The sequence below is a fragment of the Theropithecus gelada genome, chromosome 17, assembly GCF_003255815.1.
Source record: "Theropithecus gelada isolate Dixy chromosome 17, Tgel_1.0, whole genome shotgun sequence".
Lineage (NCBI taxonomy): Eukaryota > Metazoa > Chordata > Mammalia > Primates > Cercopithecidae > Theropithecus > Theropithecus gelada.
Genome location: NC_037685.1, coordinates 88,915,902 through 88,925,025, shown reverse-complemented (window position 1 = coordinate 88,925,025; position 9,124 = coordinate 88,915,902).

Genomic DNA, 9,124 nt, shown 5'->3' with positions numbered 1-9,124 from the left:
ATATTTTTGGAAACTCCTTATAATATTTACCTATTTATCAGAAGCTTTTATCATTTGGTTCTAAATTTATCCTTTCAGTCTCAAGAATTAATCAAATATAGATATTTTTCAATAGTAACAGAATTTTCTAGGGATCAGGAACCATGCTAATAAATGGGCAGGGACTCAAAAATGATTTAAAAGGTTACCTGAACTCTGGAAAGAGTTTATAATAAGTAAAGTGACAATGACATATACACATACACACATACACACGTATGTATCAGTACATATATGTTATTTATCTATAATATCTAAATATATATATTGCATACACATACACATATATACACAGATATATATATTTTTTTTCAGGTTATAAAATAGTTATACGTCAACTATAAAAATAGGAAAACATTCATAATCTGATTGAAATTCTTATATAACTATGTGTGTGTGTATTACCTTGTCTATTTTTTATATCTTCTAAAGCTTTTCATTTTGAAGTAAAAAGTAGTTTTACATTCAAAGGAAGTTGCAAAAATAATAAAGAAGTCTAATGTACCTAAAGGTAACACTTTAGAGAACTACAGTACCATATCAAACAAGGAAATGAATACTGGTAAAAAGCCATAAACTTCATTGAGATTTTACTAGTTTTCATACACTAACTCGTGTGTGTAATGCTCTATGCCATCTTATCACATGTGTAAATATGCGTAACTACTGCCACAGCGAAGATGTGAACAGTTCAATCATCACACAGATCTGCATGCTGCTCCTTTACAGTCTCATGCCCCTCCCTCTCCCCACTCATGCCTAAAGCTTGGCAACCACTAATCTTTTTCCATCTTTATAATGTCATTTTTAGGAGGCTATAAAAATGGAAGTATATAGTGTGTAACCCTTTAAGATTGCTCCCACCTTTCACTATTCAATAACAATGCTTCTTTTAAAAATTACTTTTTTAGAGATGGTATCTCTTTGTCACTCAGGCTGGAGTGTGGCAGCATGACCTTAGTGCATTGCCACTTAGAACTCTTGGACTCAAGGGATCCTCCCACTTCAGTCTCTTGAATAGCCTGGACTACAAGCCCCTGTCTCCACACCCAGCTATCTTTTTTAGAAAGGTTTTTGTACATATGGGATCTCACTGTATTGCTGAGGCTCATTTTGAACTCCTGGGCTTACGTGATCTTCCCATCTTGGCCTCCAAATGTGCTGGGATTACATGCGTGAGCCACTGCACCTGACCAGTATAAGGCCTTTGGCATGCATTTAAATCATTATATGTATCCATAGTTTATCCCTTCTTATTGCTGAGTTGTATTTCATGTTATGAATATACTATAGTTGATTTCGTCATTCACCCAGTGAAGGACATTTTGGTTATCTTCCGTTTGGAGTATTACAAATAAAGCTGCTATGAGCATTCACGTAAAGATTTTTGTGTGAATGTAAGTTTTCATGTTCCTGGGATAAATGCTTCTTAGTGTGGTCCTGGATGTATGGTAAGTGTAGGTTTGGTTTCTTAAGAAACTGGCAAACTATTTTCCAGAGCAAGTAAACTACTTCATCTTCCAACCAATACTGTATGAGAGATCTACATCTATCTTATTGGTATCTTTGACAAAATGTACCTACAATTACTTTTATTTTCTGTCATATATTTATATTTACATAATATATATGTTTATTCAACTGTAAGCCTATGATTTACAAAACTCCCTTTCTTGAAATAATTGTGTAACATACAAAACGCACACACACACACATAATACATGTATTCAGTTTTGAAGTTTTTTTACTTAATATTTTGTTGAATTTCCTGATATTTTCATATATTCTGGTTTTTAATATTTTATTTTATTGTAATACCTACAGGCAAAAACTCATATCTTGAACAACTCTCAAGTAATGTCAAGTTTTTCAATTTTATCTTTAATTATCGTTTATTGATTTAGCAAACTGTTATATAACACTAAGTCATTTAAACCCCAAAGAAAACTTACCATATATGAAATATTGTCATCCCCACTATAGAAATTGAGGCAAGAGAGGTTAAGTAACTTATTAATGCTTGAATAAGTATGTATTAGCAGATCCAGAATTCGAGTTCAGGTTGTTTGGTCTTACACACCCTGCTCTGTAACACTTCCCTAGCATACCAGAAATCTGTAATCATGAGAAAAAAATAATACAGTCTCAATCGAGGGACATTCTACAAAACGCTTGACAAGTAATGCTCAAAACTGACAATGTCATTGAAAAGAAAGAAAATCCGGGCCGGGCGCGGTGGCTCAAGCCTGTAATCCCAGCACTTTGGGAGGCCGAGACGGGCGGATCACGAGGTCAGGAAATCGAGACCATCCTGGCTAACACAGTGAAACCCCATCTCTACTAAAAATACAAAAAATTAGCCGGGGGAGTTGGCGGCGCCTGTAGTCCCAGCTACTCGGGAGTCTGAGGCAGGAGAATGGCGTAAACCCGGGAGGCGGAGCTTGCAGTGAGCTGAGATCGCGCCACTGCACTCCAGCCTGGGTGACAGAGCGAGACTCCGCCACAAAAAAACAAACAAAAAACAAACAAACAAACAAAAAAAACGCACACGAAAATCCGAAACTTTCAAAGGCAATAGGAGATTGAGGAGGTGTGAGTACTAAATGTCTTGTATTTATGCTTGATGGGGTCATGCAACATAAAAGAGACATTGGAGAAAAACTGAAGACATTTGAATAAAGTGTGGACTATAGTTAATACTAATATATCAATTATGGTTCATTTGTTGTGACAAATGTACCCTCCTAAGGTAAGATGCTAATAGGGGAAACGAGGTGCGAGATATTTGGGAACTCTCTGTACTTTCTTTGCAATAGCTCTAAAATTGTTCTTAGAAAAGGTTTCTTTAAAACTGCAAATTGCAGCATAATCTTTATAGTATTCTTTTTTCTTAAAGTAAACAAAAAGTATTATAAATAGAAAAAAGTGTACTATAAATACATAGTATTTATTACATACATACATGAACATATTTTATTATTTTGGAAAATGTGTAGAAAGAAAAAGACTAGGCTATTAACATTTACTACCCCAGTGACTACCTCAGGGAACGGAGTGGAGAGGTGCTGAAAGAACATTGCTAATTTTTATTTTACACATGCAATTGGTACTTACCGAACTATTTGGATATCTTTCCTCTCTGAGTCAGGCCTTCAATGATTCTAATACCAGGAAAGAGACCCTGACATACGGATTAATATGCTCTCCATTTCCTGTCCAGTGCAGTTGCCAAACAATATTCAACTTCTCCTTCAAAGCGGTTGTTTCCAGTCATCCAATTTGTCTTTGGTTTCGGACTGGATAAAGATATTCTTTCAGATTAGGATTTAGAGCTTAGCTTCTACAAACTCTACCAGCTTTCCATTTCAAGAAAAAGGGAGAGAGAGACACACACACAGAGAGACAAAGACAGAGAGAGTAAGAGAGATGGAAGGAAGGGAGGGAGCAATGTAGGAAGGAAAGGAGGGAGGGAGGTAATAGGGAGAAAGAAATTAAAAAAAAAGAAATAAATAAGGAAGGAAAAAAGAAAAAAAGAGAAAGAAAGAGAAGGAGAGAAAGAAAGAAAGAGAAAAAAGAAAGAAGGAGGGAAGGAAAGAAAAGAAGAAAGAAGGAAGGAAAGAAAAGAAAAGAAGAGAAAAGAAAAGAAAGGGAGAGAAAAAGAGAGAAAGAAAGGGAGAGGAAGAAAGGGAGAGAAAGAAAGAAAGAAAAATTGGTGAATTGATTGCTTCCTCTTACCTGGAATTTTCTGTTTCTTACCTTCCTTGTATAAAAATGGTAGGCCTTGAAAATTTAAACTACAACTCTCGCTTTGAGATAAAAGTATAATAAACTTTATAATCTATACATGAAAAAAGTACCAGTACAAGACAAATGTATATCTATTCAGAAAATAATTTTCACCAAGCAATTTATGAGATAATTTTTCTCATTTCTCACAGTACTTGTAACCCATCTTACACAGAATGTTGAAGGCATACTGGCCCACCATCCTTTGATAAAATGTCAGAATGTATTAGTCACACATAAGAAGGAAACATCATTACGTCATGGAATATCAAGAATTTCAGACTCTATTTGAGAATTTCCTAAAGATTAGGATGATAACATATTGACAGCCTCACTAGTGATAATGATCATTTGTCATTTTATAGATATTAAATGTTAAATAAAACACAAAAGGAAAAACAAAGTTTTTATAAAGCTGTTAACTACTTGAATAGTGCAAGCTCAAATCAGAGAATCTTTGCAGTTCTATACCAGTTTCTGAAAATACTGCCTCAAACCCCCTCTCTATGTCCATCTTTGTTTATATTTTTAGATTTTAAAATAAGTATTATTATTAAAAAAAAAAATACTCTAGGGCCAGGTGCGGTGGCTCACGCCTGTAATCCCAGCACTTTGCGAGGCTGAGGCAGGCAGATCATGAGGTCAGAAGTTCGAGACCAGCCTGGCCAATGTGTTGAAATCCCATCTCTGCTAATAATACAAAGATTAGCCGGGCATGGTGGTGTGTACCTGTAGTCCCAGCTATTCCGGAGGCTGAGACAGAAGAGTAGCTTGAACCCGGGAGACAGAGGTTGCAGTGAGCCAAGATCACTCCACTGCACTCCAACCTGGGCAACAGAGCGAGACTCCATCTCAAATCCATCTCAAAAAAAAAAAAAAAAAAAAAAGTAAATAAATAAAAATACTCTGACAGGTGAAAATGTACCCTTTTATTTATCAATATACTATTTGATATAGTATATATAGTCAACATTTCCTCATTTTTTAAACTATTTATTTCCCCAAAACCCACAACAACAGGAAGACTCTTATGGGAAAAAATAAGCAATTTATCTGCTTCGTCTTTTTAGGCTTTTGAGAAAGTAAAAAATGCTTAGTAGTAAACTTAATAGTCTAACTTTTATATTCTAAATAAAGTTAATAATTTGCAAGAAGGATATTTAAAAGTTAAACCAATTAGTGACTATGTGTGGCACTGTTTGTTTGTTTATTTATTTATTTATTTATTTATTTATTTATTTATTTTGAGATGGAGTCTCGCTCTGTTGCCAGGCTGGAGTGTGCAGTGGCGCGATCTTGACTCACTGCAAACTCTGACTCCCGGGTTCAAGCGATTCACCTGCCTCAGCCTCCTGACTAGCTGGGATTACAGGCACATGCCACCACGCCCAGCTAATTTTTGTATTTTTAGTAGACAGGGGGTTTCACCATATTGGCCAGGATGGTCTTGATCTCCCGACCTCATGATCCACCTGCCTCAGCCTCCCAAAGTGCTGGGGTTACAGGATGAGCCACCCCGCCCAGCCATTGATTGTTTAAAACTATTAGTATTAAGTTCTCTAAAAGTTGCATACACTCTTGGTTTTGTTTTGCAGGATTTTCAAAGATAATAATAATTGTCCAAAAATCTAAATAATCTAAATTATAAAAAACGATGTCAGGATATAAAAAGATGCCTATAAATTATTTAATTTTGATTTTATTCATGCAGAACATTTATTATTTCAAAATATCACTTTTCTAATTCTCCCCAAAATTTCAATGCCTAAAAAGTGCTTGCTTATTTACCTATTTTATATTTGCTCTGAGATATTTTTTCTTATTCTTTTTTTTCTTTCATAATCACTCTCTCTATTTGAAGACATTATTGGACAAAGAACATGTTCATTTCTGTTGTATTCATAATAATTTGGCTTTTATCACATGTTTATATAAGATATAGTCATTGTTTTTGGAAAACAATTCTATTATACACATTATCTGGCATAGTATTAAATTATGTTTGCATAAGCACTCATATGATAATACTGGTCTTCGAATTTACTGCCATGATTTCAAGTCATGAAATCAATATGGCCGATATCATTCTTTTATGCTTTAGCTGTCAAGAAACTCAGAGAAAATGTATGGCCATTTGCAATAACTACCCAATCCTGTGTTTGGGAAACATTTTCCAAATCATTAGGAATTCTCTGTTTTACTTAAAATTTTTTATGTGTATGTAAATGCCTTTGCTGTAACCATAAATGGTTCATCTTTCCCTACTTTCCCTTCTCCTATTAAGCCTATTTTTTGTTCACAGTATATTTTTTTCTGCTTTTATTTCATTGCTATTTATTACAATGTCTTTGACTTTGTTATACTTGTGTATCTCTTCCAAATCTGTGACCACCAATTCTAACCTTGCTTGGAATCTTCACTTGTTAATCTCATGGTAATATCTCAATATATCTAAAATACAATTTTCTTCATTGACAAATGGCTTCCATTATTTTTTTTTTCTCAAATTTAAAGGTATCATTACCATTTAAGCCAATCACTTAAGCAAGAAACTTCAGACTTCATCTTTGAGGCTTTTTCTGGCTGTTACTATTCTATATTCATGAAATTTTTGTAGTCCAGGCACTCCGTCTGCACATAAATCACTTCAACAATCTCTGAAATAACTTGTCTTTCTTTAATCTCTATCACACTTCATTCACTCTTTAACATGTCGTTGTAATTATGCTTTAAAACAGAGAAATAATGGTGACAATTCTATTTAAGTCTCTTAATTTCCTCTCCCTTTCCTACTGGAATAAATACAAATGTTTCCACAGCTTTTCAGACGCTTTGTACATGTTTACCAACCTGCCTCTCTTCCCATTCTTTCTGCTCTCCATCATACAACTTTCCCTTTCTTAAGCCATGCAATTTTGTGTAGCAATTACTGCCCTCATTGTCTGACAAATGGCTACCCATTGTTCAAGTCCAAACAAACAAAAAGCCAAGAACATAAAATTAATAATAAGAATAATAAAAATATCCAATTTTTTAAACGTTTTAAAATATATCAGGACTTGCTTTAAGGCTTTTATATCTATAATTTCATTTAATATTTACAGCAACCATATTAAGTAAGCTATACTGTTAAGAGGCTAAATTTCACTGAAAATCCAGAGCTGTCTTTCTTAAGCATCTCTGAATATTTTAAAGCCTTGTATGAGCCTCAGTGTCTTCACTTATAGGTGGGTTTAGTGGTTGAATCCGTTTTATACAGTAGTTATGAAAATTTTATTAGTTATACATGTGAAGCATTTGGAACAAAAACTAGCATATGGCACTAATATATACATAAGCAATTATTATTATTCACTACTATTTTCTAATGAGTCAAATATCATCGCCCCTATGGGGGGGATTCTGTGTTTCTTGGTCAAGACACAGAAAGAAAGCAGGGGGTTTTGACATAATCAAATTCAGAAATCCAAATAAGGCACATCCCTATGGAGGATATTTGAGTCATTAGGGGATAGCCCTGAATAATAATATAATCTGTTATGATTATATTGTTATTAATCATCTGTTATGACTACTTCATTAGAATAAGTTTTTCTATATTCTTCTGATACCTCTAATAACTCTACTATCATACAAGCACATTGTATATTTGTATTGTGTTTGTAGCGTTTATCTCCGATTATCCCCAAATTTGGTAATTATATTTTATTTTTACAAATATATTTATTGTACATATTTATTTTTATATATCTCCAGTGTCACATAGTCAGTGCTTAATAAATGTGTTTATATATAACTCTTGATTACCTGCCTCTCAGTAGTGTAAGGAAGGGAACCAAAGAGCAAGAGTGACTGCTAAGCTGAGAAACACATTTTTTAATTGAGTCTCCATCCTGAAGAGTCTGTTTTCTAAGACCTCCCAGCCCCTCCTTCATCAGCCAGAATCTTATATGGGAGACATCTGTTTGGTAGCCAGTTTTGATTTTCTGCTCTTTCATTGGTGTTGCTCTCTGAATTCTAACCAAACATAGCTTTATTCAGCAGCATCGTTTCTCACTAATGCTCACATCTCATCCCTTTAGCAAGCAAAGTGAGAAAATGGTTGATCCTTCCCTGCCAACTCTAAAATGTCTACTGCACATCCAAGAAAAGTTCTTTATCAATTCAGTTTCCTTAAAGACTTTTCTTATGAGGAACCTGAGGCAAGTTCTCTCAAAGGCAAGATAGAGAAATATGACTGTAGCACTTCAAATTATAGTATTAAAATATCCCCAACTCTTAATTCTGAATGTGTCACAGACAACACAATACTCTCCAACAAATTCGTAAACTAATAGCATACTCCATATAAAGTAGTCCATAAATGGATATGAAGGTACTTTTTAAGTCATTATTTTATTTTAGATTCTTTAGTCTGGCATCCTGGTATCCAACTGTAAGACGAAAGTCATCTTAATCATTTCTCTGTATGCAAATAAAACTACTAAGGGCTCATTCTAATATGCCAGAGTTCACGAGGTGAGAATATGAATTAATTTACAATGACTCTTAGAGTATAAAATTAAATTAAGTAGGAAGAGCATAAATATTAAATCAGTAAAACACTGTCAGCACCAGGAATTATTGCTATTTTTATTGCTATATGCAAAATGTAGCAAACTTTCTTGCAAGTGAATCTTAAATATATGTAATGAAAATTCATTCACTCTCACCTTTATCTGGTGGAAAGTCATAAGAAAGCAGCCTACAAAACATTATTACCAGCACTGATTGCAACTAGCCAAGTCAAATACTACTTACCGAATTAATCTTTCAAGGGGATCACAAATTTGACCTGCAACTTTCTTTTAATTCAAATGTATTCTACTAAATCGGCTATTCTGGTATCACTTGAATTTAATACACAAATAACATATCTTATTTTGTTTTTGTCTTCCCCTATATGACCTTTCATTTATGGCTGTATTCAAACATTAACAAGAAATTCTTACATCGAGAATGGTTTTTAAAATCTTAGCTAATGCATCCTTTCCATCCAAACTATCTACAGCACCACCTTATGCTACCCTGTTTTCTCTCCCTGAACCCACTGCTGGAGTTGCTCCAAAGGCTGTAGCAAGGAAGTTCCCTGGTAAGAGCTCCCCAAACTCTCCTGAGATGGGGCCAGTTGGGATTACAAAGAAAGAACGACTAAACACCAGTATTAAGATAACTAACTTATACTGAGAGATGTAGCATCTTCATGATGGACCGAGAAAGGATGTTCTACCTCAGTGTGTCCATAGTGAAGTGGTTGGGG